Here is a 12,743-nt window from a genome sequence, read left to right as displayed (position 1 = left end):
ATACTTATATCCTGAATAAACGATCTGGTTTTCAAGCAAGCAGTGTTGCCTGTTTTTGGAGTCTACCCCAAGGGCCCGAGGGCAGCAGAAAACTATTGTTCTATGGGGGCTAAATTGGGTATCAACTAAGCGTAATTTTTTAAATTCTCCTGTACAAGTTGATAAGCCGTCGATAAGACCTCTCACACCTGAACAATTCTTCTCTTGTGGTACCATTTCAGATGCGTATTCCGAAATTTTAGTTTTTTCTCTTTCCAGAAACATATATTTAACTACAGACGAGTCCTCTAGTGAGGCAGTGTTGCCACACTCCGAACAAGAGTATTCAGCCATGAAATTAGTATTGAAACCCTCGCCTAAATATGATAAAATTAAGTTAAGAAGATCTAATGGGTCCTGCGTTTTAGAAAATTCTAACATTGATCCTGATAATGTTTCTAAGTGCTTTAAAAATGGCACAACTTGGGATGCTTTTATAGGAGTAAGCGAATCTACTTTAAGTTTAGAAAAAAAGTCTAAGATAAAGGCATCAGATATGTTGTTTAGATCAAGGGCGGTTGATTCCGTAAGTACTTGAAATAAGGAAGATAGCCAACAATTTTGAAAACAATTTTCAATTCCTCGCCTCCAAACTGGTTTTTCACAAATTGGACATTTAATTTTTTCATTTAATCTAACCTGATCCTCTGTACTAGGGCTCTCACTTAAGCCAACGCATCTAAAATGGAACCACTGTTCACATTTAGTACACTGAAAATATAATGTTTTATCATCTATTTTTTGACACAAGCAAAAAACCTCCTTAGTTGTTTTGGAAAAAGTAGGGTAAAACATATCTAGATCTCGTTTAGGTTTTATTGACCTTTCCGATTTCCGAACTTGTAGGCCTACAGATTTAAGATTTAAAATATTTCTATTTTTGGTACAATTAACCTCATGATTTAAGCCATCTTCTGCAACGTTTTGGAGAGATGCAACTTGGTAGTCTAGAATTTGGACAGGTAGGGTTTGGATAGACACGTGATTACATAGTGGTTCAACAATTAAGGTTTGGGTAGAAACGTGGTTACATAATTGTTCAACAATTAAGGTTTGGGTACAAACGCGGCTACATACTGGTTCAACAATTAAGGTTTGTGTAGAAACGTGGTTACATACTGGTTCAACAATTAAGGTTTGGGTAGAAACGTGGTTACATACTGGTTCAACAATTAAGGTTTGGGTAGAAAAATGGTTAAATACTGGTTCAACAATTAAGGTTTGGGTAGAAACGTTTTGGACAGGCATAATTTGGTCGTCTAATTGAGTTGGCAGAGTTTGCGTTGTAAATTTTTGGTCAGGGACAGATTTGGGAGTAATAGTTTGGTCAGGGAAATATTCGGGAGTAATAGTTTGGTCAGGGAAATATTCGGGAGTAATAGTTTGGTCAGGGAAATATTCGGGAGTAATAGTTTGGTCAGGGAAAGATTCGGGAGTAATAGTTTGGTCAGGGAAAGATTCGGAAGAAACATTTTGGTCGGGGAAAGATTCGGAAGAAACATTTTGGTCGGGGAAAGATTCGGAAGAAACATTTTGGTCGGGGAAAGATTCGGAAGAAACATTTTGGTCGGGGAAAGATTCGGAAGAAACACTTGCGTCAGTTACGGTTTGGGTAGTTAGGGATTGGATTTCTTTGATAAGCATGAAATGGGTCGCTATCATTTGTTCAACCATATCTGTAACATAATCTTTTAAACCCCGATAGTTTAACTGATACCGCGAATGGAAGCAACGTGAAGCTTTGATGTAGGCATTTGATTTAACATCTTTGCTCTTAACACAACCTAAAATCTTAACTACTTCCTTCCACACTGGTCTGAAACTACCAGTAAACTCTTTTACTTTCTCAAAATCATAGTTTATCGCTTGTAGCATCGCAGCGAATAGCTGGTCATTAGTAACTTCTCTGTGATTGTTAGCAAAACCACCCATGCTTATTGTTTTCTACAATTTAGCAGAGCTTCCAAATTTCTATGACTATAATTATTATTAATTTAAAATTTCCCAACGAATGGGAAATTGAGGTTTTGCTATACCTTAAAGATGCAATTATGTACGGCTATCACTATGATTATTGATTAACTAATTATGATTGTGGCGAAACGACACTAGTTTATAAATTTCGATTAAAAACTTACGTTAGATTGAAGAAAGTAAAATCTACCTCGTAGACAACAGCAAAAGTACTCGAGTAACAACGCTACCCGAAATCGTCAAGTTTAAAGAACTGTGAATAACTCAATATCTAGTCAAGCAATCAATGACATGAAAGGTCGCAAGAAAATAGTGGTCAGAATGGCAAAGCAAATCCTTTCACTATGGAGAGCGTAGGATTAGCGAGCCTGGTTTTATTGACATGGGAATCTGAGGGGTCGGATATTTAGCGTTTTAGTGTACAAGATCTTGAGATTATTAGATTTTAACACGATTTTGAGAATTTGATAACGATTTTGGAAGGCTTTTAAGGTACAGAAGTCAGAATTTATAGACCTTAAAATGAGGTTTTTAGATTTTGAGATTTTTCAAGTGAGATTCTAATCGAGATTTTCCAAGAAGTGTAAGGGATTTTGACAAGTGTCCGATCTCTCAAAAAAATAAGGATAAACGTGGGTTTTCTACGCTTTACCCAAAAAAGCTACCCTCTTATTGGTATTATATGTATGAAAGTTCCTTTTACCGCAAATAGTAGCCCTCTCATTGGTCGAGGATAGGAACCCTTTGTATAAACAACCTATAAATACCAGAATTTTCTGTTGCACACTTCACTCTCTTTACTTTGACTCTCCGAGCCAATTTAAATACTGCGAAAAGTGAATAGAAAAACCTATTTATTTTCATACTACTGTGATAAATAGTTAAGAACTGAAAATCGTCTCTTGAATAATGTGAGTATTTTACTTGTTTGTAATTTAAATAAAGTCTAAACTTTAAATTATAAGGAATTTTATTGTTGATCAGCCAACAAAAACTAAATATTTTTTTTTTTTAATTTTTGATTTAAGGTTTGTTCGTATCCTCATCGGAGATTTCCTGCTTCCTGCGGAGGTTTCGGGAACTATTAACGTTACCAGTATTGGGACGTGGATAAAAGTGAAGCCTCATCTTTTGAGCCCTTGGACCAAGAGTGGAAACTTTAATCATATTGGCGTGACCAAGTTTATAGTTAGCAAGCCCGGAGGTCGGCCCTGTGAAGGAGAATTTCACGTAACGAGTGATACAAATTCAATTGGACCCACTATTATAAGTAATAATTACTTGAAGAATGATTACATGCTCACTAATTTTCTTTAATGACGTTACTAATGGAGTTCCCAACAAATAAATTAACAGGTGAAGAACTCTACCGGCAAATGCTGAACAAGAGATGCGGCAGCGAGAAACGGCGCGAGGCGAAAAGAAGACGCAAGCAAGCACCCACTCCGCATGCCACCGGACCGCCTGCAGTCATTTCGCCTGCCACCGTACTGACAGCACCCCCGCCAGCACCAGCTCCGCATGCCACCGGACCACCTGCAGCCATTACGCCTGCCACCGGACCGATAACACCATCTCCAGCCACCGGACCGATAACACCATCTCCAGCCACCGGACCGACAGCACCCTCTCCAGCCACCGGACCGACAGCACCCTCTCCAGCCACCGGACCGACAGCACCCTCTCCAGCCACCGGACCGACAGCACCCTCTCCAGCCACCGGACCGACAGCACCCTCTCCAGCCACCGGACCGACAGCACCCTCTCCAGCTACCGGAACGACAGCACCCTCTCCAGCTACCGGACCGACAGCACCCTCTCCAGCCACCGGACCGACAGCACCCTCTCCAGCCACCGGACCGACAGCACCCTCTCCAGCCACCAGACCGACAGCACCCTCTCCAGCTACCAGACCGCCAGCACCCATTTCGTCTCCCACCGGACCGCCTGCACCCTCTCCAGCTACCGGAGTCCCCGGACCGCCAGCATGTAGAAGCGCAAGAATTTCGGGACTATTAAAGCCTGGAATTAACCACCTGGGGGAAGGTGCGTGCGTGGAGTACATTCCAAACTTTGTGCCGCGCTTTAAATTTGAGGACCTAAAAAATGAGTTTTCGGGACTTTACGACAATTTGAAACTGCCAAGGAGGGCGTTTTATATATGCACCGAAAAAAATTTTGCCAAATATAGCTATGGAAGGGTGAGCCATTTATCACTAAAAAACTGGCCATCATCCTTGCTAGAACTGAAGTACTATGTAGAGAAGCACACAAACGTTCAATTTAACGCAGTAGTAGTAAACCTATACAGAAATGGCCAAGATTGTGTTGGGTGGCACGCGGACAATGAAAGAGGAATTCACTCAGATATTGCTTCACTATCTTTTGGAGGAACAAGAAAATTCCAAATGAGAAACAATAGAGTAGAGTCTTCTCTAAGATACATTCATTTAAGCCATGGATCCTTGCTTTTAATGAGAGGAACCTGCCAACAAACTTGGCAACACTGCGTGCCAAGAGTGGAAGGCTCGGGGGAAAGGATAAATATTACCTTCCGTTACATGGGGGATATACGACAAAATTCCACTGTCAGAAATCCCAAATGTAACGGAAAGTAATTGAAAAACTAATTCCTTGCTACATATTTAAATTTTAATCTTCGTCCTGATTTCCTGTGTAACTTTAAATCAGTGTATTTTGTATTATATTTCCTATTGTCATTTTGTATTATACTTTTTTATTATTGTTTTTTTTTATAATATCCGCTATGCAGTGTATCGTCCCAACTTTTCGGAGCTGTTTGGTCCTTTTTTTTTGGTACTATAGCTAAAATAAACGAATTTTTGAACTGTATGATTTATGTCTCATTTTTATTGCATTTTCCGCATGTAGGCCTAGTTTAAAATTATTAAATCCATAAAATAAAATAGTAAGATTCAGGAATATAAAATTTACCAGAAGTTACCTCCCTTCCCGCGTCCTATCTTTTCCTAGTTCGAAATCGTTCGGATTATTTCTTTTTAGCCCTCTGACCATCTTTGTCAGAGGTACACGCTCCTCAATTATTTGGGAACGCCTCTCCCAGGTTCATTGGAACCACCGTGAACTCTTTTGAAAGGTTCTTTTCCATTTCAAAAGAGCTCTTCTTTAATCCCTTAATCCTTAGAACCTAGCCCTCGCTTTTTGGGTGATTTTATTTATTTTAGGTTCAAAGGTTAATACACTTTTGTAGGCTTAAATCTATACAAGGTGACAAACGCGATATACAATGATTTTAAATACAAATAATAAAATGCACTAGAGTTCAAATTTTGACCATAAATTATACGTTTTTCCACAATTATAAAGGGAGTAAGAAACGTCCCATTTAAATTGAGGCAGTACCATAACCCTCCTTCTTACTTTAATCTTTATTGGGTGTAAAGAAAAAAGGGAGCTCTGCCATTGACCCATTAGTTGCACAGTATTTTACCTTATAGTCAAAATACTTGAAAACCAAACAACAAAAATCTGACCTAAGTCAATGACATCTGTAATGAACTGTTGACCAGAAAAACTAGCTATTCCTTGAACAACCGGGGGGGGGGGGCTACCAACATCTTAGATGTAGGTATTGTTTTCATTTTTCTAAATGAGGGGATGATAATAGTAAGCTTAAGCACTGCATTTAATTGTAGTAGTAAGGTTAAGCAATGCATTTAATTATAGTAGTAAGGTTAAGCATTGCATTTAATTTTACTAGAAAGGTTAAGCATTGTGTATTTTCCAACAACGAGACATGGCTCACTTGATACTTTATATTAGTTGCAACATTTAGGAATATTTTCATGAAAATTGTATGTTAGGGGGCTGAGATAATATGGTTTTTCTGCCCCTTTGTGGTAATTTAATTGAGTAATTAAATCAAGAACCAGACATTTTCCAACAACGAGACCGAGCTCATTTCATTCCTTATAATAAAGGGAATATTTGGTGAAATTTTCAATAGGATTCCATGTTAGGGGGCTGAGATAATATGGTTTTCCACCCCCTTTGTTGTAATTTAATTGAGTAATTAAATCGAGAACCAGACATTTTCCAACAACGAGACCGAGTTCATTTGATTCCTTATAATAAAGGGAATATTTGGTGAAATTTTCAATAGGATTCCATGTTAGGGGGCTGAGATAATATGGTTTTTCACCCCCTTTGTTGTAATTTAATTGAGTAATTAAATCAAGAACCAGACATTTTCCAACAACGAGACCGAGCTCATTTCATTCCTTATAATAAAGGGAATATTTGGTGAAATTTTCAATAGGATTCCATGTTAGGGGGCTGAGATAATATGGTTTTTCACCCCCTTTGTTGTAATTTAATTGAGTAATTAAATCGAGAACCAGACATTTTCCAACAACGAGACCGAGTTCATTTGATTCCTTATAATAAAGGGAATATTTGGTGAAATTTTCAATAGGATTCCATGTTAGGGGGCTGAGATAATATGGTTTTTCACCCCCTTTGTTGTAATTTAATTGAGTAATTAAATCAAGAACCAGACATTTTCCAACAACGAGACCGAGCTCATTTCATTCCTTATAATAAAGGGAATATTTGGTGAAATTTTCAATAGGATTCCATGTTAGGGGGCTGAGATAATATGGTTTTTCACCCCCTTTGTTGTAATTTAATTGAGTAATTAAATCGAGAACCAGACATTTTCCAACAACGAGACCGAGTTCATTTGATTCCTTATAATAAAGGGAATATTTGGTGAAATTTTCAATAGGATTCCATGTTAGGGGGCTGAGATAATATGGTTTTTCACCCCCTTTGTTGTAATTTAATTGAGTAATTAAATCGAGAACCAGACATTTTCCAACAACGAGACCGAGTTCATTTGATTCCTTATAATAAAGGGAATATTTGGTGAAATTTTCAATAGGATTCCATGTTAGGGGGCTGAGATAATATGGTTTTTCACCCCCTTTGTTGTAATTTAATTGAGTAATTAAATCGAGAACCAGACATTTTCCAACAACGAGACCGAGTTCATTTGATTCCTTATAATAAAGGGAATATTTGGTGAAATTTTCAATAGGATTCCATGTTAGGGGGCTGAGATAATATGGTTTTTCACCCCCTTTGTTGTAATTTAATTGAGTAATTAAATCAAGAACCAGACATTTTCCAACAACGAGACCGAGCTCATTTCATTCCTTATAATAAAGGGAATATTTGGTGAAATTTTCAATAGGATTCCATGTTAGGGGGCTGAGATAATATGGTTTTTCTGCCCCTTTGTGGTAATATAATTGAGTAATTAAATCAAGAACCAGACATTTTCCAACAACGAGACCGAGCTCATTTCATTCCTTATAATAAAGGGAATATTTGGTGAAATTTTCAATAGGATTCCATGTTAGGGGGCTGAGATAATATGGTTTTTCACCCCCCTTTGTTGTAATTTAATTGAGTAATTAAATCGAGAACCAGACATTTTCCAACAACGAGACCGAGTTCATTTTATTCCTTATAATAAAGGGAATATTTGGTGAAATTTTCAATAGGATTCCATGTTAGGGGGCTGAGATAATATGGTTTTTCTGCCCCTTTGTGGTAATTTAATTGAGTAATTAAATCAAGAACCAGACATTTTCCAACAACGAGACCGAGCTCATTTCATTCCTTATAATAAAGGGAATATTTGGTGAAATTTTCAATAGGATTCCATGTTAGGGGGCTGAGATAATATGGTTTTTCTGCCCCTTTGTGGTAATTTAATTGAGTAATTAAATCAAGAACCAGACATTTTCCAACAACGAGACCGAGCTCATTTCATTCCTTATAATAAAGGGAATATTTGGTGAAATTTTCAATAGGATTCCATGTTAGGGGGCTGAGATAATATGGTTTTTCACCCCCTTTGTTGTAATTTAATTGAGTAATTAAATCGAGAACCAGACATTTTCCAACAACGAGACCGAGTTCATTTGATTCCTTATAATAAAGGGAATATTTGGTGAAATTTTCAATAGGATTCCATGTTAGGGGGCTGAGATAATATGGTTTTTCACCCCCTTTGTTGTAATTTAATTGAGTAATTAAATCAAGAACCAGACATTTTCCAACAACGAGACCGAGCTCATTTCATTCCTTATAATAAAGGGAATATTTGGTGAAATTTTCAATAGGATTCCATGTTAGGGGGCTGAGATAATATGGTTTTTCACCCCCTTTGTTGTAATTTAATTGAGTAATTAAATCGAGAACCAGACATTTTCCAACAACGAGACCGAGTTCATTTTATTCCTTATAATAAAGGGAATATTTGGTGAGATTTTCAATAGGATTCCATGTTAGGGGGCTGAGATAATATGGTTTTTCACCCCCTTTGTTGTAATTTAATTGAGTAATTAAATCGAGAACCAGACATTTTCCAACAACGAGACCGAGTTCATTTGATTCCTTATAATAAAGGGAATATTTGGTGAAATTTTCAATAGGATTCCATGTTAGGGGGCTGAGATAATATGGTTTTTCACCCCCTTTGTTGTAATTTAATTGAGTAATTAAATCAAGAACCAGACATTTTCCAACAACGAGACCGAGCTCATTTGATTCCTTATAATAAAGGGAATATTTGGTGAAATTTTCAATAGGATTCCATGTTAGGGGGCTGAGATAATATGGTTTTTCACCCCCTTTGTTGTAATTTAATTGAGTAATTAAATCGAGAACCAGACATTTTCCAACAACGAGACCGAGTTCATTTTATTCCTTATAATAAAGGGAATATTTGGTGAAATTTTCAATAGGATTCCATGTTAGGGGGCTGAGATAATATGGTTTTTCTGCCCCTTTGTGGTAATTTAATTGAGTAATTAAATCAAGAACCAGACATTTTCCAACAACGAGACCGAGCTCATTTCATTCCTTATAATAAAGGGAATATTTGGTGAGATTTTCAATAGGATTCCATGTTAGGGGGCTGAGATAATATGGTTTTTCACCCCCTTTGTTGTAATTTAATTGAGTAATTAAATCGAGAACCAGACATTTTCCAACAACGAGACCGAGTTCATTTGATTCCTTATAATAAAGGGAATATTTGGTGAAATTTTCAATAGGATTCCATGTTAGGGGGCTGAGATAATATGGTTTTTCTGCCCCTTTGTGGTAATATAATTGAGTAATTAAATCAAGAACTAAACATTTTCCAACAACGAGACCGAGCTCATTTCATTCCTTATAATAAAGGGAATATTTGGTGAAATTTTCAATAGGATTCCATGTTAGGGGGCTGAGATAATATGGTTTTTCTGCCCCTTTGTGGTAATTTAATTGAGTAATTAAATCAAGAACCAGACATTTTCCAACAACGAGACCGAGTTCATTTGATTCCTTATAATAAAGGGAATATTTGGTGAAATTTTCAATAGGATTCCATGTTAGGGGGCTGAGATAATATGGTTTTTCACCCCCTTTGTTGTAATTTAATTGAGTAATTAAATCAAGAACCAGACATTTTCCAACAACGAGACCGAGCTCATTTCATTCCTTATAATAAAGGGAATATTTGGTGAAATTTTCAATAGGATTCCATGTTAGGGGGCTGAGATAATATGGTTTTTCACCCCCTTTGTTGTAATTTAATTGAGTAATTAAATCGAGAACCAGACATTTTCCAACAACGAGACCGAGTTCATTTTATTCCTTATAATAAAGGGAATATTTGGTGAGATTTTCAATAGGATTCCATGTTAGGGGGCTGAGATAATATGGTTTTTCACCCCCTTTGTTGTAATTTAATTGAGTAATTAAATCGAGAACCAGACATTTTCCAACAACGAGACCGAGTTCATTTGATTCCTTATAATAAAGGGAATATTTGGTGAAATTTTCAATAGGATTCCATGTTAGGGGGCTGAGATAATATGGTTTTTCACCCCCTTTGTTGTAATTTAATTGAGTAATTAAATCAAGAACCAGACATTTTCCAACAACGAGACCGAGCTCATTTGATTCCTTATAATAAAGGGAATATTTGGTGAAATTTTCAATAGGATTCCATGTTAGGGGGCTGAGATAATATGGTTTTTCACCCCCTTTGTTGTAATTTAATTGAGTAATTAAATCGAGAACCAGACATTTTCCAACAACGAGACCGAGTTCATTTTATTCCTTATAATAAAGGGAATATTTGGTGAAATTTTCAATAGGATTCCATGTTAGGGGGCTGAGATAATATGGTTTTTCTGCCCCTTTGTGGTAATTTAATTGAGTAATTAAATCAAGAACCAGACATTTTCCAACAACGAGACCGAGCTCATTTCATTCCTTATAATAAAGGGAATATTTGGTGAGATTTTCAATAGGATTCCATGTTAGGGGGCTGAGATAATATGGTTTTTCACCCCCTTTGTTGTAATTTAATTGAGTAATTAAATCGAGAACCAGACATTTTCCAACAACGAGACCGAGTTCATTTGATTCCTTATAATAAAGGGAATATTTGGTGAAATTTTCAATAGGATTCCATGTTAGGGGGCTGAGATAATATGGTTTTTCTGCCCCTTTGTGGTAATATAATTGAGTAATTAAATCAAGAACTAAACATTTTCCAACAACGAGACCGAGCTCATTTCATTCCTTATAATAAAGGGAATATTTGGTGAAATTTTCAATAGGATTCCATGTTAGGGGGCTGAGATAATATGGTTTTTCTGCCCCTTTGTGGTAATTTAATTGAGTAATTAAATCAAGAACCAGACATTTTCCAACAACGAGACCGAGCTCATTTCATTCCTTATAATAAAGGGAATATTTGGTGAGATTTTCAATAGGATTCCATGTTAGGGGGCTGAGATAATATGGTTTTTCACCCCCTTTGTTGTAATTTAATTGAGTAATTAAATCGAGAACCAGACATTTTCCAACAACGAGACCGAGTTCATTTGATTCCTTATAATAAAGGGAATATTTGGTGAAATTTTCAATAGGATTCCATGTTAGGGGGCTGAGATAATATGGTTTTTCACCCCCTTTGTTGTAATTTAATTGAGTAATTAAATCAAGAACCAGACATTTTCCAACAACGAGACCGAGCTCATTTGATTCCTTATAATAAAGGGAATATTTGGTGAAATTTTCAATAGGATTCCATGTTAGGGGGCTGAGATAATATGGTTTTTCTGCCCCTTTGTGGTAATATAATTGAGTAATTAAATCAAGAACTAAACATTTTCCAACAACGAGACCGAGCTCATTTCATTCCTTATAATAAAGGGAATATTTGGTGAAATTTTCGATAGGATTCCATGTTAGGGGGCTGAGATAATATGGTTTTTCTGCCCCTTTGTGGTAATTTAATTGAGTAATTAAATCAAGAACCAGACATTTTCCAACAACGAGACCGAGCTCATTTGATTCCTTATAATAAAGGGAATATTTGGTGAAATTTTCAATAGGATTCCATGTTAGGGGGCTGAGATAATATGGTTTTTCACCCCCTTTGTTGTAATTTAATTGAGTAATTAAATCGAGAACCAGACATTTTCCAACAACGAGACCGAGTTCATTTGATTCCTTATAATAAAGGGAATATTTGGTGAAATTTTCAATAGGATTCCATGTTAGGGGGCTGAGATAATATGGTTTTTCACCCCCTTTGTTGTAATTTAATTGAGTAATTAAATCGAGAACCAGACATTTTCCAACAACGAGACCGAGTTCATTTGATTCCTTATAATAAAGGGAATATTTGGTGAAATTTTCAATAGGATTCCATGTTAGGGGGCTGAGATAATATGGTTTTTCACCCCCTTTGTTGTAATTTAATTGAGTAATTAAATCAAGAACCAGACATTTTCCAACAACGAGACCGAGCTCATTTCATTCCTTATAATAAAGGGAATATTTGGTGAAATTTTCAATAGGATTCCATGTTAGGGGGCTGAGATAATATGGTTTTTCTGCCCCTTTGTGGTAATATAATTGAGTAATTAAATCAAGAACCAGACATTTTCCAACAACGAGACCGAGTTCATTTGATTCCTTATAATAAAGGGAGTATTTGGTGAAATTTTCAATAGGATTCCATGTTAGGGGGCTGAGATAATATGGTTTTTCTGCCCCTTTGTGGTAATATAATTGAGTAATTAAATCAAGAACCAGACATTTTCCAACAACGAGACCGAGTTCATTTGATTCCTTATAATAAAGGGAGTATTTGGTGAAATTTTCAATAGGATTCCATGTTAGGGGGCTGAGATAATATGGTTTTTCACCCCCTTTGTTGTAATTTAATTGAGTAATTAAATCGAGAACCAGACATTTTCCAACAACGAGACCGAGTTCATTTGATTCCTTATAATAAAGGGAATATTTGGTGAAATTTTCAATAGGATTCCATGTTAGGGGGCTGAGATAATATGGTTTTTCACCCCCTTTGTTGTAATTTAATTGAGTAATTAAATCAAGAACCAGACATTTTCCAACAACGAGACCGAGCTCATTTCATTCCTTATAATAAAGGGAATATTTGGTGAAATTTTCAATAGGATTCCATGTTAGGGGGCTGAGATAATATGGTTTTTCTGCCCCTTTGTGGTAATTTAATTGAGTAATTAAATCAAGAACCAGACATTTTCCAACAACGAGACCGAGTTCATTTGATTCCTTATAATAAAGGGAATATTTGGTGAAATTTTCGATAGGATTCCATGTTAGGGGGCTGAGATAATATGGTT

This window comes from Phalangium opilio, unplaced genomic scaffold (genome assembly GCF_054372755.1).
Source record: "Phalangium opilio isolate 3A_F unplaced genomic scaffold, DU_Popi_V2 ptg000540l_1, whole genome shotgun sequence".
Lineage (NCBI taxonomy): Eukaryota > Metazoa > Arthropoda > Arachnida > Opiliones > Phalangiidae > Phalangium > Phalangium opilio.
Note: the sequence above shows the minus strand (reverse complement) of the source record.